At 36.5% G+C, this 26,108-nt stretch overlaps 1 protein-coding gene across 8 annotated transcripts in view; it reads left to right on the forward strand.

The window, feature by feature from the left end:
* Nucleotides 1-24,373, forward strand: part of LOC107783874 (uncharacterized) — a 36,223-nt gene extending 11,850 nt beyond the window's left edge. Inside the window, exons 1-4 of one of the 8 annotated variants that reach the window (XR_001647557.2) lie at nucleotides 18,039-18,810; nucleotides 18,970-19,025; nucleotides 21,360-23,809; nucleotides 24,062-24,373. The gene's annotated coding sequence lies outside the window, so the exon portion shown is untranslated. Of the gene's footprint in view, nucleotides 1-18,038; nucleotides 18,811-18,969; nucleotides 19,026-21,359; nucleotides 23,810-24,046 lie in introns of those variants that run through there. The other 7 variants (XR_012698665.1, XR_001647558.2, XR_012698662.1 and 4 more) reach the window with 7 other exon arrangements.
* The last annotated feature ends 1,735 nt before the right edge of the window (nucleotides 24,374-26,108 follow it).

Raw genomic sequence — 26,108 nt, forward strand, 5'->3', positions numbered from 1 at the left:
TATTTTCCTTTGATTTTGGAACCTTCCTATACTGGCTTCTGTCAATTATCTATCAAATCATTGATTGATTCTTCTTCCGAATTTCCGCTGCTTCTTCCTTTTTCACAGCTAGTCTTTGATACTTTTCTTTTCCTTTATTTCCGTTGATGGATTGTTTCCCTTAGTCCATACTTGAATGATAAGGAGCCTTGATTTCATTGTTTTATCGCTTGTGATCGTGCACCAAATGTGATATATTATTTTTCATCATTGAAACTCATATTTAACAATCTCCCCCTTTTTGATAATGACAAAAATAATATATATATATATATATATATATATATATATATATATATATATATATATATATATAGTTTACTTCCCTGTTGGGTTTGCTTGCTGTAGTCGACTCCCCCTTAACAGGTGTTGCATATGCTTCAGTCGACAAACTACAGTTTACTCCCATGTTGGCTTGCTTTGCTGTAGTCAACTCCCCCTCAACGGGTGCTGCATATGCTTCGGTCGACTCCCCTTCAACAAGTGCTGCTATTTGTCCTGCAATGTATGACTATCTTTTCTCGCCCTTTTTGACATCAGTAAAGAGGGGGCATGCATATATATAGTTGAAAATAAGTAAAAACAAGCACATCATAGGCAAATATTTGCAAACTATAGGCATACAGAGTTTTAGTAAAGAAAGTATCCATCGACTGGTTATCCAGTCCAAAATAGCAAAATGGCAAAAACAATTGTCTGAAACATCCATAACTAACGACGCAAGAAATAAGTGAGAGTGTTGCAAATCACCTTCTTTAGACGCTCAAAGCTAGCATTAGCTGAAACTGTCACCCCATCAATCTTGTCATGTACTTCCTTGAAGGATTTGATTGTGTTTTCTGCAAGTTTGAGAATTTTGACCCTTATCTTTGAAACGTCAGACCCAGTCTCTTTGGAGATGGCATGGATGTCCCCCAACCATTGATTGAGTTGCAACAAAAAGGTCCTTGATGATGATCAACTTGTTGTCAATAGCAGTTAATTTCTCTACAATATCATGATCACCTACACTATGATGAGAAACAGAGGCTTTGATCTTAGAACCCTTAATACACATATATCCCATACTGGAAAAGGCTCTAGAATTGTAGGACTTTGAAACAGAGATAAAGGAGTAATTTGAGATAGATATGTTGTGGGCTTCCAAGATGTGGGTGATAGCCATACCATAGGGAAGACTAGTGGGATCATCAGCACTTTTAATCATGAAGTTTATGACACATGAAGATAGTTTAACCTTAAGTTTGGTCACTAGACAGTAGACAAGAAAGGTATCTTGTTGAGAGAAGGTGGAGAATGAGCCAGTGCGAGGAAGGAGAGCAGTAGCAACAATGTGGGCTAGGACTCGGGTTTCGAAACTAATATCATGGGACCTAACTGATTAGGAAGGAATTCATATGGACACTCAGCAATACAACATTTTGCTTGATCAAAGGAAATTTTAAAGTCATCAGACCAAGTATTTTTGAAAAACATGGGAAAGCCAGAGCACTTACATTGAAAAATTGAGTCAAACATGGCACAATCAAGGACAATGCGTTTTCCTAGAACTAGGGATTCTAACTTATCAGGCTTGCTAGAACGAAGATTGGCATAGAACATTCTCACTAAAGATTTATAAACTTTGGGAGGGGGTACAGAGAGGAACATAGACCATCCTTGAAAAATAAATAAATCATTTACCTTACAATTTAGGGTTTCCATGTCATCAAAATCGATTACTCTATCGTGAGCAATTGGCTTGTCTTTGAGAGCAAAAAAGAAATCCCTATTGGGGGTATCCTAAAAATTGAGGCCGGACTCTAGAGAACTCGAGATGTCTACTTTGGATTTATTGGGGGTAAACGATTCAAGGGGGTCTTCCATGGGTCTTTTGCCAAGAGCTTTTTCTCCTATTCGGTGAGAGTAGTCAGATGGCTTTGCCTGAGAAGAGGCAAACCCTTCTGAGTGATCAGACCCTAGATCTACCTGTTCTGGAGGTTGAGAAGAGAGTTTTCCCTTAGAACGAGTACTTTTTCTAGTGGAGGCAGAAGGAGTGTTTAGCCATTGAGAATTTTGAAGAAGGGTTTCTGAGCGATAAGAACAATGAATACAAGGAAGAATAGTTCAGAGGATTAAAAAGAAGGGATTTTGACGGTTGAGTACAGGTAAGGAAAGTGTGTCAGTGAAGAGTCATGATGATTGATTTTCCTTTCTTGAGAGCTGCCACTGATGGGGAAAGAGAGGGAAATTGGAGGCGCTTAATTAATGCGTACTTACAGAGAAAATAGAACTGAAAACATTAGACACGCAAGAATTAAAATTAACACATAGGTCCTAATTTTTATGATCAAGCGAAATAATTCCAAGTAGTTCTCTTAAGGAGAAAATCTATCTTCAAGTAAAGGCTTTGTAAAATATCTTCTAATTAATCAGTGGTTCCAACAAATGATAATTCTATATCTCCCTTAAGACATGATCTCTAATGAAATGATGTTCAATATCTATATGCTTAGCCCTAGAATGATGCATAGGATTCTTTGAGAGACATGTAGCAATAGAGTTATCACAAAATATTTGAATAGGTTTAAAAAATAGTTGGTAGTCACCTAGTTGATGATACATCCATAGTAACTGTGCACAGCATTGCCCAATGGCAATTTATTCTACCTCAATTGTGGATAATGCAACTAAGCCTTGTTTCTTACTATTCCATGATATTAATGCTTTTCCCACTAATTGACATGTTTCGCTGGTGCTCTTTCTGTCTTCCTTATCACCTACAAGATCAGCATCTGAGAAACCTTCAAGCTTAAAACTTTTAAATGTGGGTGCCATAGTCCATATGATATGGTTTCGATGAGATAACGAATTATTCTCTTTACTGCAGTCAGATGCAATTCCTTAGGAGCTGGATGAGACCTGGCACATTTATACATACTGAACATAATATCTGGTCAACTGGTAGTCAAGTAAATCAAAGAGCCAATCATTCCACGATATTTAGTTTCATCAACTGGATTTCCTTTTTCGTCCTTGTCGAGACTTGTTGGCGGATTCATTAGTGTACCAATTGCTTTAGCACTGCTCATGCCAAACTTTTGAATTAATTTCTTTGTATATTTCATCTGGCACACAAAGGTTCCTTCTTCAGATTGTTGAATTTGAAGTCCAAGCTAAGAAAAAACATAAGCTCTCTCATCATGCTCATTTCAAACTCACTTTGCATAAGACTAGCGAATTCCTTGCACAAAAGAGTGTTAGCACTTCCAAAGATAATATCATCAACATAGACTTGAATAATAAGATTACTTCCTGATGATTTTTTGATAAATAATGTAGTGTCTACTTTATCTCTTGTAAAGCCATGGTCAAGTAGCAATGAGCTAAGCCTTTCGTACCACGCTCGTGGAGCTTGTTTGAGTCCATACAGAGCTTTGGTCAACTTATACACGTGGTAAGGAATTTATGAGTCTTCAAAACCAGGAGGTTGTTTTACATATACCTCCTCATAAATAAAGTCATTTAAAATGCGCTTTTGACATCCATTTGGAAAAGTCTGAATTGTTTGGAGGATGGATATGCAAGAAAAATTCGTTTAGACTTTAGTCGAGCTACTGGTGCAAAGGTTTAATCGTAGTCGACTCTTTCCTGTTGTGAGTAGCCTTGGGCTAATAATCTGGCTTTGTTTCTCACAACCTTTCCATCTCTATTTAGCTTATTTCTGAAAACCTATTGGTTCCAACTACAGTAGCATTTGCAGGCTTAAGTAGCAGTTCCCAAACTTGATTTTTATCAAATTGATCGAGTTCCTCCTGCATTGCTTGTACCCAGCTGGAGTCTTTCAAGTCTTCTTCAACCTTATTTGGTTTGATCCGAGAGATGAGTGCTATATTTGCCTTTTTTCTTGAGAGCTCCCCTGGTTTTCATTCCTTCACTTGGATCTCCTATGATAAACTTCTGAGGATATTCCGGTTCACTTCTTCACTCATTTGGACGTGTTGCAATCATATGAGTAGTTGACTCCTTCTGTGATTCTGGTTGATTATTGACAGGTTCATTAGTCGACTCTGTGACACCGTTTGTATTATCAGTCGACTTTTGTGATTTTCTTGTCTGTGATATTTCTTGGTTGATATCTTCATCACCTGCAATAATTCCTTTCTCGGTCGTTGAGGTATTTTCATCAAATATGACATGTACTGATTCTTCTACAAATAAAGTACATTTATTATAAACTCTAAAAGATCTACTATTTATGGAATAACCCAGAAAAATACCTTCATCACTGCTTGGATCAAATTTTCCAAGATTATTCTTACCATTTTGTGGATAAAACACTTGCTGCCAAAAAGATGAAAATAGCCTATGCTGGGCCGCCGTTTACCTTTCCATAATTCATATGTAGTTTTCTTCAATATAGGTCTTATAAGACATATGTGAGAATGTGGCAGGTTATGCTTACTGCTTCTACCCAAAAATGATTTGGCATCGAATATTCCAATATCATTGTTCTGGTCATATCTTGTAGAGTTCGATTTTTCCGCTCAACTACTCTATTATATTGAGATGATCTTAGAGTTGAAAAGTTGAGAGTATATCCTTGATCATTGCAGAAATCTTCAAATGCTCTGCTTTCGAATTCTCCTCCACGATCACTTTAGATGGTTGTAATAAGGTACCATTTTTCTCTTTCAACTCTTTTACAAAAAACCTCAAAGTATTTCAAAGCTTCATCTTTATGAGATGAGAAAATCACCCATGTAAAATGTGAGTAGTCATCAACAATAACAAAAGCATATCGTTTTCCTCCAATGCTAGCAGTTCTGTGTTACATCCCGCATTTTCGTACGTTAAAGTTTCGTCGTAAGTTAATCGACGTAAGTTCGGGAATGAGATTACTTTGGGATTTATAATTATTATGATATTTCAAACAACTGATAAGTAAATTCGCGAATGTGAGAGGGTAAGCGAATCGAAGAAAATAAGTTCTGTCACAGTTTGATAATTTGGGATAAAATACGGTCCAAGCTATAATACCCGGTATTTATGGACTACTGCCATACAAGGTACCACATGACTATGATAGTAAGGTGTATGAGGTATATTAAAAGTGAGTAGTATTTTAAGTAATTTGGGATAATTCTCATTATGTGAGTAATTGGTTAATTATTGGATTAGTGAAGAATTTAATAAGTTAATTATGGAGATTAGGGAATTATTGGATAAACATGGTAACCCCAACGTGGCAGCAACTCAAGCCATGCTTGGTGACTCTTTGCTTGCATTATTAGATGGCAAGTTAAGAGATTTGGGTGGCAAAATAAGCCTTATTAAGTGGGGCCCGCACCCATTCAACAAAAGGCTTTTCTACTTTAGCATATATCAAATGCTAAAGTATCATCTCCAAGAATTCAATAACGTGAGCTTTCATCTTTCAATAACGTGAGCTTTCATAAATCAATACCGTGAGCTTTCATAATTCAATAACATGAGCTTTCAAGAATTCAGTAACGTGAGCTTTCATGGATCTTCAAGAATTCAAAAACGTGAGATTTCATACGAAGTTATTCTACATAATAGCAACGAAATTTTGCGATTCTAAGGAAGTACGGTGCAATCCTTCTCAAGAATATCATGTGGATTTTTACCTAATTCGATCCACCGTTATGTGATTTGTTGCAAAAGACGTGTGTTCGAAGGATTGTCAAGAGAATCGGCTCAGGTATGTTAAGGCTAAGCCCTTCCTTCACTTTAGCATGATCTCGTAACTACACGCGTTTGATAACGAGGCATAAAGAGAAGTTTATACTCCTGAATTTATATACATTATCCTAGTCTCATAAGTTATAGTATTTTCCCTTAACAGGACTTCATATTCAATTGAGTATTGTCTTCTTCCAGTCAAGAGAGCGGAGGGTCTATATATATACAGTATTACAGTATTTTCCCCACCATCGAGCTATAATCGGTGGGCAGGCCCCTATTGGGCAATCTCTGATTAGATGGTAAGTTATATACCTAGCCTACTCTGGCCGAGAGCCTTTGAGCGAGCCCAGTTGGCCGAGATACAGAGCCTAGTATGGCCGAGCGCCTATGAGCGAGCCTACTATGGCAGAGCAATTATATATATATACACCAAACCTTATAGGGCCGGACAACTATTTTACTTATTATATTGAGAGAATTGAGTCAGTATCAACAGGTATACGTTGATGATTTGCCCACAGTGGCTGAGATAATATGATGGGATGCCCTCAGAGGCTTGATGATGTTATAAATGCATATACCTAAGCATGGTATGATATTTCTATGCATATGCATGACATTGTAAATATTAATGATTCACAGAGTTATTCAGACATACATGTCGAGTCTTTTACTCCATGTTTCTCTCATGTTTATTATTTACTAATTTTCATTCCTTACATATTCGGTACATTATTTGTACTGATGTCCCTTTGCCTGGGGACGTTGCGTTTCATGCCCGCAAGTCCCGATAGACAGGTTGAGAGCCCTCCAAGTAGGCTATCAGCTCAGCGAAGATGTTGGTGCGCTCCATTTGCTCCTGAGTTGCTATTTGGTCAGTATCATTAGGACATGTATTGATTGGTATGGCGAGGCTCTGTCCCGACCTTTATGACAATTGTGTATTCTTAGAGGCTTGTAGACAAATGTCATATATACGGGTATTGTATGGCCTTGTCGGCCTATGTTTTGAGTTTATAAATGATTATGTTGGCCTTATAGGCCCGTATGTCTCGTGTATGAGTTTTTATATCAGGTTGGGTCATTCTATGTCGGGTAATTCCCTCATGTTTACTCTGTTTATCTCATGACGCCCCTTCTGGCCCACTTACCTATGATGATGTAATAAGAAAGATATATTATGTTGTTACTCGGTTGAGTAATGTGTCGGGTGCCCATCGCGGCCCATCGATTTGGGTCGTGACAAAAGTGGTATCAGAGCAGTTCTGTCCTAAGGAGTCTACAAGTCATGTCTAATAGAGTCTTGTTTATGGGTATGTCATGAACCACACTTATAAGCCGGAGGCTACAGGGAATTTAGGGTTGTCACTCTTTCTTCTTACTCTAGATCGTGTGATAAAGCACAGTTGTAAGAACTCAATTTTCTAAACTCTATCTTATTCATAATTCGACGATGCCTACATCTAGAAAGATGGTTGGTAAAGGATTGAATGCGGCTGTGGAAGAGTTGAGTCAGAGGAACTCAATTTTGCATCATGCTTATGATGAGTAAATGAAAGGTCTCCAGCAGATCATGTGTGTACTAAGACGTGTGAGCTTCTGGAAAAGGAGCCCTAAAGCATGAATATCTATCCACCTATATGGTAAAAAGCAATGAGAGATTCAGAAGGTAGATGCAAGCTTCAATAAGTAAAAGAAGCAAGATGAAAAAGGGTATGAGGTACCCAGTTAATGAAGATTATTAGTATTTTCAACTCCGGCAGAAAAATATAAGCATTGTGAGTTACCTTCAACAGTAACAGAGGTATGTATAACTGGCCACACACATCTCATTTATGCCCTATGTGGGCTAACAGAAGTAGTATGAGAGAAGGCAGGGTATCAGGATCTAGCTGGGGTTAGGGTAACCCAAAATGGTGGATGGATTGTTTGCATTAGTTGACATTCCCGAAAGATATTGCAAATGTTCTAATAGATCTCCTTGTGAGACACCCAGATGGTGCACTCTAAAATAGTACATCAAGATATGAGTACTACAAAGATAGGCACTGAAAGCCTTGAATGGATAAATATTACCTTAGTGTGGCTCTCGTCCCTAATAGAGAGAGAATGTTAGGCAACCCGAAGAGCCACTGGATGGAGCAAGGGGAGCAAAGGCAAAAGAATGTCTTATTAAAGTTTTCAGAATAAAGTGATAGACATAAATATTAGCAGGGAAATAAAAAGAGAGTTAATGAAGCATTATGAGTAAGGTGTGATACATGGATGAAAACGGTAGATCAAAAAGATGACAATATTACAGAATCTATAGTCAAGTGAAGAAAAAGTCTAGAGGTGATAGGCCTTGAGACAACAAAAGAGTATAGACCATAAAGTCACATCCTCATTTCGAGAAATAAGTTCGTGACTCCAACGCGACTACCAAAAGAAAAAGTTAGACCCCAGAGTAATAAGAAATCAACGTGAACTGATGAACAAGATAAACTAAACATGAACAAGGGACTGAGTAATAGTCGGCATCATGAGAATTTCAGAGATTGCGTCCCGGCGATAATAGAATGGACAACAGAAGAATACCCTTTAAAGGTCATTCAGGAAGACGCTTCCCTAAAGCAAGCAAGGTGAGCAAAGTTAAGCTTAAGGGATTGTGTGTGCCAGTTACACTAAGTATCACCCTCGCGAGTAAGGAAATTTGTTATCCTTGGTACAGAAGGATTACCGAGAGGCGACTGAGGATCATCGATGATGTGAAAAGATGCCAAAGATGAAGAGGTAAAATATCTATACGTAGATCATCGTAGCACTAAATCTTAGTACTCCCCTAAAGGGGAAAAATATGGAGTGATCTGGCACTAAGTAAGAATTAAGTGGTTCTAGTAATTATGGAATGGTAAAGGAAGAATGCGATAAAAATGAAAAAAGGGATGAGATTGCACTTATGCAAACACAACGTCAAGGAGAGGAAGTAAGGGTTCCTGCCCGAGATGTTATCGATAGATAAAGAGCCAGCGCAAGAGGTAAGTTAAGACAGAGGAAATAACCCAAGAAAGATTACGCGGAGTAATGATATGAGAATGGGACAACGAGTACTCAGTAGTTAATTTAGGAAGAGCCTAGTTATGGCTAGTCAAGAGGATACAAACAAATCAGCAGGTCGTGCAAGATAAATATAGTAAAACCCAATATAGTTAATTCAGCCCCGCAGTTATGACATTTTAATACTTGAGAAATATTCGGATAAGGAGTCGGGGTAGTTAAAGGTACTGTATAAGTGTTACGGAAATAAAAGAGAGTGCCACTGGGAAGACAATCAAAATATTAGTTCAGAAGCAACCCTACAAGCACAAGGGTGTGGAGATAAGTAACTACAGATAATTATAGGTGAGTACATCAAAATTTCTATCGGGTAAACAATATAACAAGCTTGTAACTTTACAAGAGCCAGAAGGTCTCCGTAAGTACTACAACGAAAGACTAGCTAAGGATATAAGAAAGAAGGCTTCAACCTAAGCACAGTGACCTAAAAGAGGAAATGGTCTTGACGCCCAGAGGGACAGCTTGACATAATTTTATATATTAACACAAAGTGAAGCCTAGATATTGGCTAAAAGTTGGAGGAAAAAGGGGAGAAAGTGGCACCTATTGTAGCTAATGAGAGGGAAATGGAACCAAAAGTAATATTCGAGACCATATGAATTGCAAAAAATTCCGACATGCATGGGAACTAAGATAAGCTAAGTATGCACGCAACAAGGGGGCAGAAAGACCAGGAAAAGTAATTGCTTATGTTTAAAGAAAGCTGAGATGGAACGAAGAGAATTATTCGATCAATGATCCAGATTTAGTTACATTATGAACGCACTTAAAATTTTGGAGTATTATCCATGCAGCATACATATTGACATTCATACAGCCGTAGAAGACTCAGGTATGAGTTAAAAGAAGGAATTGAGCCCATGGCATAGGCAAATGATTGAATTGTCAGAAGATTATATCATGGATATTCCATAGCGCCCATGAAAGGCTAAAGTAATAACTAATATCATGAGCTGCAGATCGGAAGATAACTTAAGCCTACATAAAGGCTGATCAGAAGGAAGAGGAAACTAAAGAGTTACATCAACGAAGTAAATCAGGAGTCTGATTATTGGACCCAGAAAATTATAGACATCATGATTGAGAACATTGCAGAATCACTTTTAACATCAGATGAACAAGAGAGATAGTACAACAACCATATTCTATAACGGCCCTACATTATAGCCAGTTAGTAAAGTATCAGCCTCATAAGAAGTCAGTATGAAGCTCCCACCGGATTGTGTATGCACCAGAGGTGCATGTATTATAATAGAGCTTCAATTTGTGGATGTAAATTATACCTATATGGAAGGAAGGTTGCGAGTAATATAAATAGAGATGTGTAGGTCGTAAGCTAAAGTATGGTAAAGCGATAAGGTTTTATGACAGGAGTAAGGATAAGAAAGGGCGAGTGAGAAGGTGGTGAGAATGGATAAGTCCTCGGGATTAAACCCATGAAAACAAGAGAGCTGATGGTTTCTCTAAGTTGTAGAAAGCTCAGTATAGCCTGAATGAACTCAAAGGAGTCTAAGACTAATAGCATCTAGAAGAAATGGAATGCTGCCCTGGTAGTAGAATGAGGGTGTAATTGTGATAAATGAAGGATGGCGTTTGGGCTTTCGATTGAGTAATGATTTCACGAATTGTACAAGATTAAAATACTCACGTGAGGAAAATCACATTAGGATACTATGAAATATGGTTATGAAAGTGTAGTATCGCCCCCAGGTGGATCAGGAAAATCACTTCAAATGTTTCATGATACAGCGTAAGCCCTAGTGGCAATATATTACGTCAGAAATTTCAAGTTATGAATGGAAGATTGTAGATCAACATTGAGATAAATCAACAATGAATGGGTAAAAGCTATAAAGTATTAGATGAGATTAGGCCATCAGTCTTAAGATGAACAGTAATGAAGAAGCATTAAAAGACTTAGCTTTATGCATATAGGATAAGCAACGAGAGTAACCTGGAGTTTGGTAGCAGACCTCAGTAACGATAAATCGAAGTAAGAATTATGGTATAGTATAGCCTACTTAGATGAAGTAAAGCTAATGACGCCCAGAGGGACAGCTTGACATAATTTTATATATTAACACAAAGTGAAGCCTAGAGATTGGCTAAAAGCTGGAGGAAAAAGGGGAGAAAGTGGCACCTATTGTAGCTAATGAGAGGGAAATGGAACCAAAAGTAATATTCGAGACCATATGAATTGCACAAAATTCCGACATGCATGGGATCTAAGATGAGCTAAGTATGCACGCAACAAGGGGGCAGAAAGACCAGGAAAAGTAATTGCTTACGTTTAAAGAAAGCTGAGATGGAACGAAGAGAATTATTCGATCAATGATCCAGAGTTGGTTACGTTATGAACGCACTTAAAATTTTGGAGTATTATCCATGCAGCATATATATTGACATTCATACAGCCGTAGAAGACTCAAGTATGAGTTAAAAGAAGGAATTGAGCCCATGGCATAGGCAAATGATTGAATTGTCAGAAGATTATATCATGGATATTCCATAGCGCCCATGAAAGGCTAAAGTAATAACTAATACCATGAGCCACAGATCGGAAGATAACTTAAGCCTACATAAAGGCTGATCAGAAGGAAGAGGAAACTAAAGAGTTACATCAACGAAGTAAATCAGGAGTCTGATTATTGGACCCAGAAAATTATAGACATCATGATTGAGAACATTGCAGAATCACTTTTAACATCAGATGAACAAGAGAGATAGTACAACAACCATATTCTATAACGGCCCTACATTATAGCCAGTTAGTAAAGTATCAGCCTCATAAGAAGTCAGTATGAAGCTCCCACCGGATTGTGTATGCACCAGAGGTGCATGTATTATAATAGAGCTTCAATTTGTGGATGTAAATTATACCTATATGGAAGGAAGGTTGCGAGTAATATAAATAGAGATGTGTAGGTCGTAAGCTAAAGTATGGTAAAGCGATAAGGTTTTATGACAGGAGTAAGGATAAGAAAGGGCGAGTGAGAAGGTGGTGAGAATGGATAAGTCCTTGGGATTAAACCCATGAAAACAAGAGAGCTGATGGTTTCTCTAAGTTGTAGAAAGCTCAGTATAGCCTGAATGAACTCAAAGGAGTCTAAGACTAATAGCATCTAGAAGAAATGGAATGCTGCCCTGGTAGTAGAATGAGGGTGTAATTGTGATAAATGAAGGATGGCGTTTGGGCTTTCGATTGAGTAATGATTTCACTAATTGTACAAGATTAAAATACTCACGTGAGGAAAATCACATTAGGATACTATGAAATATGGTTATGAAAGTGTAGTATCGCCCCCAGGTGGATCAGGAAAATCACTTCAAATGTTTCATGATACAGCGTAAGCCCTAGTGGCAATATATTACGTCAGAAATTTCAAGTTATGAATGGAAGATTGTAGATCAACATTGAGATAGATCAACAATGGATGGGTAAAAACTGTAAAGTATGAGATGAGATTAGGCCATCAGTCTTAAGATGAACAGTAATGAAGAAGCATTAAAAGACTTAGCTTTATGCATATAGGATAAGCAACGAGAGTAACTTGGAGTTTGGTAGCAGACCTCAGTAACGATAAATTGAAGTAAGAATTATGGTATAGTATAGCCTACTTAGATGAAGTAAAGCTAATGACACCCAGAGGGACAGCTTGACATAATTTTATATATTAACACAAAGTAAAGCCTAGAGATTGGCTAAAAGCTGGAGGAAAAAGGGGAGAAGAGTTGCCTAGATGGCAAGAAGAGTACTAAAGCATTCGCAATAACTATAGGTTATGATAATGATAAGTGCATCAGTCAACATTCGAGGACGAATGTTCCGAAGGGGGAATGATGTTACATCCCGCATTTTCGTACGTTAAAATTTTATCGTAAGTTAATCGACGTAAGTTCAGGAATGAGATTACTCTGGGGTTATAATTATTACACGTTTTAAACAAGTGATAAGTAAATTCGTGAATGTGAGAGGGTAAGCGAATTGAAGAAAATAAGTTCTGTCAGTTTGACAATTTTGGATAAAATACGGTCCAAGCTATAATACTCGATATTTATGGACTACTGTCATACAAGGTACCACATGACTATGATAGTAAGGTGTATGAGGTATGTTAAAAGTGAGTAGTATTTTAAGTAATTTGGAATAATTCTCATTATGTGGGTAATTGGTTAATTATTAGATTAATGAAGGATTTAATAAGTTAATTATGGAGATAAGGGAATTATTGGATAAACTTGGTAACCCCAACATGGCAGCAACTCAAGCCATGCTTGGTGACTCTTTGCTTGCATTATTAGATGGCATGTTAAGAGATTTGGGTGGCAAAATAAGCCTTATTAAGTGAGGCCCACACCCATTTAACAAAAGGCTTTTCTACTTTAGTATATATCAAATGCTAAAGTATGATCTCCAAGAATTCAATAATGTGAGCTTTCTATCTTTCAATAACGTGAGCTTTCATAAATAAATAACGTGAGCTTTCATAATTCAATACCATGAGCTTTCAAGAATTCAGTAACGTGAGCTTTCATGGATCTTCAAGAATTCAAAAACGTGAGGTTTCATACGAAGTTATACTACGTAATAGCAACAAAATTTTGTGATTCTAAGAAAGTGCGGTGCAATCCTTCTCAAGATTATCATGCGGATGTTTTCCTACTTCGATCCACTATTACGTGATTTGTCGTAAAAGATGTGTGTTGGAAGGATTGTCAAGAGAATCGGCTCAGGTATGTTAAGGCTAAGCCCTTCATTCATTTTGGCATGATATCGTAACTACATGCGTTTGATAACAAGGCATAAAGAGAAGTTCATACTCCCAAATTTATATACATTATCCTAGTCTCATAAGTTATAGTATTTTCCCTTATCGGGACTTTTTATTCACATTATTCTAGTTTCATAAGTTACAATATTATTCCTTATCGAGACTTCATATTCAGTTTAGTTTTGTCTTTATTCAGTCAAGAGAGAAGAGGGTCTATATATATATACAGTATTACACTATTTTCACCACCATCGAGCTATAATCGGTGGGCAGGCCCCTATTGGGCAACCTCTGATCAGATGGTAAATTATATATACCTTACCCAAACCCCGTAATTTCTATGCCTATGAGCGAGCCCAGTTGGCCTAGATACAAAGCCTAGTATGGCCGAGCGCCTATACGCGAGCCTACTATGGCAGAGCAGTTATATATACCGAGCCTTATAAGGCCGGACAACTATTTTACTTACTATATTGAGAAAGTTGAGTCAGTATCAGATGGTATACGTTGACGATTTGCCCACAGTGGCCGAGATGATATGATGAGATGCCCTCAGAGGTTTGATGATGTTATAAACACATATACCTAAGCATGGTATGATATTTCTATGCATATGCATGGCATTGTAAATATTAATGATTCACAGAGGTATTCAGACATACATGTCGAGTCTTTTACTCCATGTTTCTCTCATGTCTATTGTTTACTGATTTTTATTCCTTACATACTCGGTATATTATTTGTACTGACATCCCTTTGCCTGGGGACGTTGCGTTTCATACTCGCAGGTCCCGATAGACATGTTGAGAGCCCTCCAAGTAGGCTATCAGCTCAGCGAAAAATGTTGGTGCACTCTATTTGCTCCGGCGTTGTTATTTGGTCAGTATAATTAGGATATTTATTGATTGGTATGGAAGGGCTCTTTCCCGACCTTTATGACAATTATATATTCTTAGAGGCTTGTAGACAGATGTCATGTATACGGGTATTGTATGGCCTTGTCGGCCTATGTTTTGAGTTTATAAATGATCATGTTGGCCTTATAGGCCCGTATGTCACGTGTATGAATTTTTATATCAGGTTGGGTCATTCTATGTCGGGTAATTCCCTCATGTTTACTCTATTTATCTCATGACGCCTCTTCTGTCCCACTTACCTATGATGATGTAATAATAAAGATACGTTATGTTAGTACTCGATTGAGTAAAGTACCGGGTGCCCGTCGCGGCCCATCGGTTTGGGTCGTGACATTCTGGTTGGTCCAAATAAATCCATGTGAAGCAATTGTAAGGGTTTGATGGTTGACATAATGTCTTTGCTTTTGAAGGAGTGTTTCGTTTGTTTACCAATGTGACATGCATCACACACATGATTTCTAGAAAAATTGAGTTTAGGAAGACCAATAGCTAAATCATGTTTGTAGAGTTTCTCAATTAAATGCATGCTTGCATGACCAAGTTTCTTTTACCACAACCATGGATCATCAGATATTGATGCTAAGTAGATGTGACTATCTATGTATTCAATGCCATCAAGAATGTAAACATTTCCATACCTTTTTCCTGGGAGTATTATTTTACCTGACGCATCTTTAATAGCGCATCATGTTTTCTTGAATTTAACTTCGTACCTTGAATCACATAGCTGACTTATACTCAAGAGATTATAGTTGAGTCCATCTATAAGATATACTTCAGTAATATCACAGTTATTATTGAATAGAGTTGTGTCGGTGCCAATTATCTTTCCTCTTAAATCATCACCAAATTTGACACTTTCTCTATCTATCTTAGTAACTTCTTTGAAAAAGTTTTTGTCGCTTGTCATGTGATTGGAACACGCACTGTCTAAGTACCATTTTCCTTTGCGGCTCTTTCTGTGGTGTTCCTCGCTTGTTTCACCTCGTGCCATGAATCAATTTTCAGTATCTTCTTTTCATTCATCGTCTGATGCATCTTCATCGGTCCATCAACCCGAGTATCTGTTCATGTCGTTTTCCAAAATGGTCATGAAGCACAAGTTTGCTATTTCATCGTGTTCTGAACTATCTTTATCACTCCAGCTTTCGAAAGATTTGTTTTTATTGAATCCTCTGGAGACCTTTCTTTTAAGATCTGGGCATTCGGCTTGAACATGCCCGTACTTTCCACACTCATAAAATTTTTCATCATTCTTGTCTTGTTCATTGTATTTTCTGGTTCGCCTGGGTGGCATCCTTCCCCTTCTTGTGTTTTCTATATCTTCACATTAAACCATCCATGTTTCTCGATACCATGGCAATCTCTTCTTCAAGAGCTTCTGAGTCGTCATCAATATCATTTTCAGATTTTTCAGTTGTAGCTTTAAAAGCAACTATTTTCTTCTTTTCTTCCTGGTTTGTTTTCTTGAGATGTATTTTCTCGAATACTATAAGATCTCCTTGTAGTTCATCATATGAAAGTTTGTTTAGATCTTGAGATTCGAGTGCAACTACTTTTGTCTGCCAAGTGGTAGGTAGACTCCTTAGAATTTTTCGAACTTGATCACCACTTGAGTAGGGTTTACCAAAAGCTTTTAGATCGCTAATGATTTTGCTGAACCTTGCAAACATTTCCTCAATAGATTCTCCTTCTTTCATCTGGAAGAGTTCATAGTCATGAGACAACATGTTTATGTGAGTTTCTTTCACTTTGCTGGTTCCTTCATAAGTAACTTCCAGTTTATCCCACATTTCTTTGGTTGTATCACAACTTGAGATTTTTTCATACACCTCTCCACTTATAGCATTATAGAGTAAATTCTGTGCCTTAGCATTGACCTGAACAACTGTCATTTGCTCGTCTATGTATTCATTTATATCTTCCATATCATCGAGTGGTTGAATTGCTGCTGGTAGTGGATAGTTACCCTTTTGATAACGCGCCATACTTTGACATCACAGGATTTTGCATATATTTCCATTTGCACTTTCCAGTGAGAAAAGTGTTGTCCATTGAAATATAATGGCCTGACTTGCGACATTCCTTCTTGAAAGAGTGCTCCAACAGTTACTTGATTTGCCATGATCTTTTCTCACGAGTTGTTAAGCAAAAAGTGTGAGACTAGCTCTGATACCAATTAAAAGTACAAGAAGGGGGTAAATTAAAGATTTTTATAACAATATTCTAAGTAGTTTACTAGTTTACCAATTAGTCGACCAGAGATAAGAACAGAATAATAATAATCCAGAAATAAAGTGCAGGAAATAAAGACACCATAATTTTTATAATGGTTCAGATTCAATGTGAATCCTACGTCCAGTCCCCTTGGGTTGCAAGGGTGATCTCTTTCAGTATTTGAAGTGTCTTGAGTACAAGTTGGTTGATGTAGCTTTACACCAACAACTTAGTTTCTGTGTAACTTTTCCTTTCTTGATACAATATCACACCAGTGTTTATCTCTTTTTCTTCCTCTCACTAATTACACAGTAGATCTAAAAAGAAGTACAATGCTTGTTTGGAGTAGAACAAAAAGAGTAATAATGATTCATTCAAAGTATGTCTGCTTCAAGCCTGGAACATATGTATATATACTTCGCAAGGCCTTCGTGACTCGCGAATCTTGAGAGATTACAAACCCAAGGGAATTTATCCATGAACCAAAACGCAAATTGATTCTTTTCGATAATAAGGTTAGGTTTCCGTTGATCTTTCTTGACTTATATCCTTGACAGGCTTTTCTTCCGCTAGGCCAATCTTTTTGTTACTTGATGGATCCCTGATTTCGGGCTTTAACAATCTCCAGTGTAGTACTTTGCACTCTTATTTTTCTTTGATTTTGGAACCTTCCTATACTGGCTTCCGTCAATTATCTATCAAATCATTGATTGATTCTTCTTCCAGATTTTCGCTGCTTCTTCCTTTTTCATAGCTAGTCATTGATATTTTTCCTTTTCTTTATTTCCGTTGATGGATTGTTTCCCTTAGTCTATGCTTGAATGATAATGAGTCTTGATTTCATTGTTTTATCCCTTGCGATCCTGCACCAAATGTGATATATTATTTTTCATCATTGAAACTCATATTTAACAAATACGTGTTGAGATCTCAAAATCGGGTCCAAATCGACTCCCAAATCATCAACATGGTCTGGAATTTGTTGGCTAACAATTAGTATTCAGTGTTGATCAATGGCCAAGCAAGGTGATCCACTATCTCCTGCATTGTTCATTCTATCAGCAGAGGTCCTATCAAGAACTTTGAACAAATTATTTGTAGATATGAGGTTTAGGGTTTATGGCATGCCTAAGTGGACAGATCCTTTGAACCACTTAGCTTATACTGATGATACTATTATTTTTGCTTATGCTGATCCATATTCATTGGAGAAGATAGTTGAGGTGCTGAATAAATATGAGTGAACATCTGGCCAGTTGATCAATAAGGCCAAAAGCTCTTTCTACATGCATGCTAATGTGGATGGATCTTTATTCAATTCAGTAGGGGTTAGCACTAGATTTACAAGAGCTGAGTTTCCATTTACTTACCTTGTGTGTCTAATATTTTACCTGAGTAGGAGAAATGAGTACTGCAATGATATCATCAAGAATGTGAAAACCAAGCTTCATTCATGGAAAGGCAAGCTACTGTCCTATGGAGGAACTACAAGAAATCTGATATTTAGTGGCGACTGATGTTATCGCCACAAATGATAAGTGTTTAATGGCGACAACTATTATCTCCGCTGATAGCATAATATTAGTGGTGACTATGAATGAGTCGCTACAAAATATAATGTATCTGGCTATTCTGGCCGCAGGTGCGGTGAACGCCACATAACACAATGGCTTTTGTAGTGACTCTTGGTGTCGCCGCTAAATGTACTATATTAAGTCGCCCCAAAGACGAAAAAAAGGAAAACAAAAACCCTAAAGTAACAAATCTCCTCCTTATAAATTAGCTAACACTCCAGCGTCTTAACCCCAAATCACCTTTCTCCTACAACATGCTTCTCGCTGAAGAGGACCACACACCGTCGGTGGTGAACATGCTCCTTCTTGTCTCATTATCTGGCGAATCGAGTGCTGACTTCCTTCCTCATTTCTTCCTCTCTCTAGATTTTGTGCTCTCTGTTTTCACAAGGCGAAAAAACCTAATCTCTTTTTCTCTATTGTGATGGTTTACGAATTATCATCATATTCAGAAGAAGCTATTATACCTGACTGTGACTGGTGTGTTTGTGCAACGCAAGGCTCATGGTAAGCATGATCTTTAGGGATTTTTGGTTTAGTGTTGTTTCCTTCCTCTATGAGTGTAAAATTAAGGCCTGATTATGTGGATTTTAACTCTTTTTTATGTTATCTTTGTGCTCTTAAGCTTTAAAACTACTGGGTTTGAATATATTTTTGCAATTTTAGGGCTTTTATGCTTGAATACTGCTCAGTGCTTGGTGCTTTGGAGTGCTAAGTTCTAGGTAATTTTCGAAAGATTCAATTCCCATTTCCCTTAGTTATTGGTTATGATAGCCTAGAAATTAGGTCTTTGAGTGATAACTTGTATTAATTTGCTTCATTTGTTCCCTTGATGATAGCCTATTTAAGATTAGAAAGAAAAATAGACTTGGGGATTTATTCCATCTTGTGATTTTTCAGAGAAAAGAGAATACGTGATTCACATATATTTGGATAGTTGATTTATTATGCCCATCTAATCAGATTCATCACTAGGTAATTGGCCAAATTGAAACTAACTGCTCTTAATGTCACACCAACTTCTATTTATTTGTTTGTTATTCCAATACTCCGAACAGGTTATTTTTACCATCCTAATATTATAATCATGTTATTTTTGGAGATTTGTACTTGTCAATGAACTGCATTAAAAAATCTGATACAATTTTCTTCTCATGTTTAATCTTTTAGTAGCCTCCTTATGGAAAACCACTTGATGAACTTTTTTCAAGTTTATATTCTTATTAATCACCTTTGTATTAGGTGTATCACTGAAGTATGCATATTTTATCATAAGAAGAGATGTTCCATAAGAATGTAGAAGTTGGAAAAGTTGTGTTGGTATGTGATTAAGTCGAAAGCATTTTTGACTTGGAGCAAATTTTGTATTCGAAGTTTGTTCCTGAAGAAATTGATATTTCAGCTTATTAGCAACTTTAAGGTACAATAACTTTGGTAGGATGCTTTGTGGTTAATGAGTTATGATAAGAGCCAAGTGTCTTAAATATTAGTGTTAAGCTTATGTTAGAATAGTGGCAGTCAAGTGTTCTAGTTTCATGATAATACTATTACATGCCTGTTCAACTTATACATTTATAGTTGGTCTGCAAGTTACAATCTTGTGCATTATACACTACTGTCTTAGTCATATGTCTAAATGGTTGTAGGTTAGTAGTTCCATTAGATTTTTTCGGGGAGATCAGTGAATTGGTGACTACAAATAGGTAAAAAGGGGAAAGTAAGCTATGTTTGAACTTTACCCCTTTGGTATGGTTAATTTGTGGTTTGATTTGCTAATTTTGTAGCTGCATTTCTTCTGCTGTCGTGGAGAACCAACTGATGATTCTCATGTTTCTTCTTGTATAAGTTTATTATTCGGCGTTATTATCATGTTTCAAGATGCTATTATCTTTCATGTAAAAAAGGTGGTTCTGTCTTTTGCTGAGGAGGCTTAATCCACCTGGACAAAGAAATTGGTCCCGGAAAGATGATGGAAAACCAAGTTACTAAATCTTTAACATTCCTATTGACAATCATTGTTTTTTACTTGTTTATTTAGTAATTCCATTATGTCTATGGGATGATGGAAATTAAAATTTAAAGAGTAGATTTAAGTTGTAAAAAAATGTTGAAGGCTACTGGAAACTAGTAAAAGGTTGGATTAAAGTTATTCTCATACATTCAAATATCTCATTTGAAATAGAATAGCAAGAGCAGTTTATGCATAAATATTATATGTTCATTTGAGTTGTATATATTGTATGTCCATTTGAGTTATTTTTGTTTGTGATATATGCCAATAAGGGCTTACTCGTGAATGTTTGAAATACACGTGTTAACTCGTGGCATTAGTAATGGATGCTTGAAATATCTAGAATTTATAACAAGTGCTCAAATAAAAAGTAGCTGAAACCACTTCACCAAAACCTGGGATTTGTTTCGTGCCATTGAATTCTCTGTAAGATTTTCTCTTTCACTCTTAGTCCAGTTCAACCTTTGATAAGATGCCTCCTTTTGTTATTTAATATTTATATTATAAATAGTGGACAACTGTAGAGTATATTGAAGTACCACATTGTTTGCTATAATTGTTATATACTAATGATTAGTGGTTGCCGCAGCTAAATTTTACTTCTGCAATTTGTATTTTTTTTTTCACCATTCAGTGACATTTGATAAACGTGGGGATGTTTAAGTTTCATGGTTGACCTTATTGCTACGGAGAAAGAGATAGGATTTATATGCTCTGCCAAATTTTTATCTCATAGGATATAACATTTTCTTGAAGTGCACATCTTATTTCAATGAGATTAAAGCACGAAGGCAGTGGAGATGTTAAACTCTCCATACAGAACATTAATTTCTATCGCTTGTGAAATATTTCAAATGTTAACATTGTCAAACTATACTTCCATCACAGCACACTGTAATACGTTAATTAGGAAGTTTGTTCCTTTTCAGTTGATTAGTTTAAAGTTTGGGGACTTACAAATGAAAGAGAGTGATTTTAGTCACCATTCCATATTAATGGTATCTGAATGTGTTGTCTAATAAATCTCCTTGAATTTTCTTTGTAGGTAGTTACTAATCTATCCTAAGTATGTGCAAAGGATAATGATGCACCTTCTTTTGGGCAGTACCAAGGAGCGGAACAATGGGAGCTGCCAATATTATCCTAACTTGCTTTTGGTCAGGCTTTTTCTCTCCCACCTTTGGCTGCATCTAGGACATGAATGTTTGTTAGTTGAATTCCAAAATCATATTCTTTAGGGGGGAGGGAATGGTGCTAGCCAAGGAGGAGCTCCAAAACATTATATTTATCTTTGTTCTTTTGTGCATTTCATGTATATGTAAAACTACAATATGTTATGAATTTGTTAATAAAAAGCTCTGGTACAACTTCGTTTGAGAAATGTCTTTATCTGTGTCTCTTCTAACGTTATGGATTATTCCAACACATTTGAGAAATATTTGTAAAACTATTACAGCATCATAATTTTTTTTAACAAGAAAAACCTATTTGTGGCGACTAAAGTTGTCACTAATCAACAAGCTATTGTGGCGACGGAGACTTGCTGCTGAAGGTTCCATGGTTTTGTAGCGACTAAAGTTGCCAGTAAAAGCCATTCTCCAGGGGTATTTGCTTATTGTGGCGATGGAGACTTGCTGCTGAATGTACGCTTGTTTTGTAACGACTAAAGCCGCCACTAAAAGCCATTATCAGGAGTATTTGCTTACTTATTGTGGCGAGTTTAGTCGCCACAAATTGTTGCTTTTTGTGGAAACTACCAAAGGTCGTCACAAATAACCTTCAGTAACGGGAATACATGCAGCGAGTCCAAGGTTGCTGCTATATGTTTATAGTGGCGACTTTGGGGGCTTTTGTAGCGACATTGGTTGCCACAATAAGGTGTATTTCTTGTAGTGAGGTAAAGCAACACTCATATCAAGTGTGCTCCAAAGCATGCCTACACGCATTCTGTTAGTGTTGGATCCTCCCGATAACATATTAGAGCATCTACATAAGACATTTGCTAGGTTTTTTTGGAGTACAAAGGAAGAAGGCAGAAACAGGCACTAGACTAAATGGCAAAACCTATGTCTACCTAAAGATGAGGGTGGACTAGGTTTTAGGTCATTGTTTGATGTATCCAAAGCTTGTTTTCTATGTTATGGTGGAAGTTCAGGACATCCAAATCCTTATGGTCCAATTTCATGTGGAATAAATATTGCAAGAAGGAGATACCTACAATGGTTTAATTTAGAGAGGGGTCACATATATGGAGGAAAATGTTGGAAGCAAGGGAGGAAGTGGAGCATGAAGTACTTTGGGAGATGAATAGGGGCTCTACAAATGTATGGCATGAGAATTGGACTCATCTTGGTGCTTTGTATCATGTACTACCTCCAGACATTTACATTAATGAAGATCTTCAAGAAGTAGCAGAATTGAGGAATGAGGATGGCTAGAATGAACAACTACTGGAGCAGTCTTTTTCCAGATGATATTGCTGATCATATAAGGCATGAAGTGCACTTTCAAAATGATGATGAATTCTGGGACACACCTAGGCGGATGCCTACCTCCTCAGGATCAAGGGTTATGCTTCAATGGCAATCAAGAGGTACTTTCACAAAAAGAGAAAAAAAGGTATATCACTACAGGAAATATGAGCTATGACGACATTTAATTAGTGATATTTATAATAAATGTAGGGAGAAAGTTCATTTCGTGACATTTGTTAACAAAATGTGGCAAAAATACTAACGTTTGATGACAAATGACAGAAATACTGTGACATTTGATAGAAATGTCACATAATTAAGAATAAAATGACATTTAATTAGTGATATGTACAGCAAATGTCAAAAAAAGTTACTAGTTTCAAAAAAGAAAGAGATTTTTTTTTCCAAATCTCCCTCTCAAATCTCTAAAAAACCCTACTCCGCAACCTCCCTCTCTTAGAACAATTAAGTTCATTTTCCCCCTCCCCAGTTTCTCTATCCCGTCCGAATCCTTACACCCCAACCATGAATCTCAAAATCCTTCAGGAATAGCAGTTTGAAATGTATTCTCTTCTTGCTTAATTCCGTATTTCCTTCTCTTTGTCTACTGTGCATTGGAATAACTCTAGGTTAGCATTTTTCTTTATCTCTTGATTGGATTCAAATTCTTCCTTATTTCTTGCGAGTGTTTTGATTTCTCAGAGGATTTCAATCATATTTATTGCATTTGCCTGTGTCCTATGTATTTGCAGCAGAGGAATTGAGAGTTTAGGGTTTTGAAGCTTAATCTATGTTCTGATTTTATTTTGTGGTTGTGATTGTGTGGTGATTTGGAGATATGTTTGTTTGAATGGAAGTTGTGTGGGGTATTATTACACAATATGCTAATGGCGGTATTACATTCACAGATTTATGCCCTACGGCTGTTTGACAAAATGCCTGATAGAGCATCTTAAACACTATGATCTTTCCTATTGTTTGTGGAGTTGCAGTGAGAAAGTCCAGAGTGTGGCAACTTATGGTAAGTCCTTGTAAATTTGATGGCCATATGACATCTTTCTTTCTTAAAATTATGTGTTTTTACTAAGGGAATTTGTTCGTTGGTGACAAATAGCTTGTGGAATACTTCAATTAGTAATCTTATAAGGATACTCGTGACAATCGCTGCAGTATATAAATTCATTTTATTAAATCGTTCTTCCATGTAGATTATGCGATCTTCTTTTGACTTTCAATCACTTGCAAATTTATTTCCTAGTTTATGAAAACATAGGTTGACTACCTCAGACAACCTTGTTGTCTCAATTCAATAGTGTCAAATGGGTGGAAGCGCAAGGAAATTGGAGCTGAAGGGATGTAGCAGAAAAAGTGGAAGAAAGAGTTGAGGAAGTGAAAAAATCTGTTGCAGAATTTGCTTGTATCCATCCAGCCTAATAGTTTCTTTCTACCATTGTTTAATTGTAAGGATGTGCTGCTATTCACAAATACATTCTTGTAATTAGTTACAGAGATTTTTTGTTTACTCATTTTATTACAGTTCAAATTATATATATTTATTGACATTTATAGGTATTTATTTTAGAAATTTGATGTTTATACTTTCATGTATAGCAACGTATAATATTAGTTTTATATTTATATTATAATTGCCCTCTCAAATGTCAATGAGTAATTTTGACATTAGCAATATGCATTGTACAAGTGTCGCTAATAACTCAAGAATTTCCCGACACTTCTAAATATAAGTTAGAAACCAATATTAACTTATCGACATTATGGGAAATGTCACAAATTTTAAAGTGACATTTTCATAAAAGTCAATAAATAAATGTCAGTAAATTTTTTTCCGACATTAAAATAAATGTCAAAAAATTTCCGACATAAATTTACGACATTTGGACTAAGTGTCAAATAAATGTTTGAAAGCAATTTTGTGACATTTATGTAACTTATTACGACGTAGATCATATTTCCTGTAGCGTATGATCCGTACCTTCTTATTTGCCCATTGCCCGCTGTGCTTCTTTCGTAGGTGTTGACTTTTACGTATTGTTAACTGCAGGGGAAGGAAGACAGTATTAAGGAGATAGTGAAAGATAAATGCAGGTGGTTGTCGTGACTTTAAATACTACATTACCTTTAAAATTGATAACAATGGGAAGGAATAAACTTTTCAAGCTAAGGTAGTAAACACGATTGAGCGCACAATAGAGATTCCAATTTGCAGGCGCAAACACAATGTCTAACTTATTGTTGAAATATTTGCAGTAACTCATGGCGTTTGACGCCTCTCGTGTACAAAACTTTGCTCTCTTTTACTAAAAGAGAGCTTTTATTATTGGTTTTCTTATCTTCCATTGGCAAAGTACGCGATACTTCTTTTGATGTTTGTGACTTGTTATGCCTCTAAATTTAAATCTCTCAAACAATATGCTATAAAGCATTTGTTCCCATGAATGGGTTGGTAACATGTTCCCTTTGGAGACAGCTTTCGGCTTATTTCGCTATATATATGCAGGCAGAGTACGAGGTGTTTTTTAAATTTTGTTTGTTTTGTACATCTATATTTTGCCAGGACAGAATATTAATTTTCTTATCCTATTGAAATGGAGCAGTAGTAAGAAAATTGCTCGTCGAGTTGGTTTTCAGTTTTAGTAATATTCGATCTGTCATAAGGTCATGTTGATTGTCACTGCGAGTGTGTCGATTTTTCTAGATTAAGTATATCGCGCAAAAGAAGAACTCCAGACTTCAGTACCTAAAGAGTTTAGCTAATATTAGAAGAAAAACTATTCCATAAAATAGTACTCCTGCTTAAGAGTTTCAGTAAGATTTCAAGGCTTTCGTGTCCATTTTGACTTACTTTACCTTTGATAAGGGATGTTATTGAAGGAGTTATACCAAAGTGATAATTCTTCTTTTTATCTCTTCCGAGGTGGCATTTTGACAGCTTTTAATTTTGAGGAAAATAAATAAAACTACATTTTCATTTTTGCTAAAAAACGATGTTTTACATTGTTCCTTAAGATAAGTTAGTTAGGTAGGTCTAGTTTTGTTCTTAATTTATTAGCCCAAGGCACTGACATTATGATAATCAATTCTAAAATAAAAAAGTTATCCTCGTCTTGTATTATCTTTTTGTCCAAACAAAAAGAAAAATGCAAAAGAACTTTTGCATGTTATTTGTCTCTCGAAAATTATCTAGAGCTGGATTTCATCAATTGATCAGAATCTCAGTTTATGCCTCTAAAAGGGACAGCGAGATATCAAATTTTGACATGTCAAAACTTGATTGTCCCTATGTACTGGACACGTGTTCC

Source organism: Nicotiana tabacum, chromosome 14, assembly GCF_000715075.1.
Source record: "Nicotiana tabacum cultivar K326 chromosome 14, ASM71507v2, whole genome shotgun sequence".
NCBI lineage: Eukaryota > Viridiplantae > Streptophyta > Magnoliopsida > Solanales > Solanaceae > Nicotiana > Nicotiana tabacum.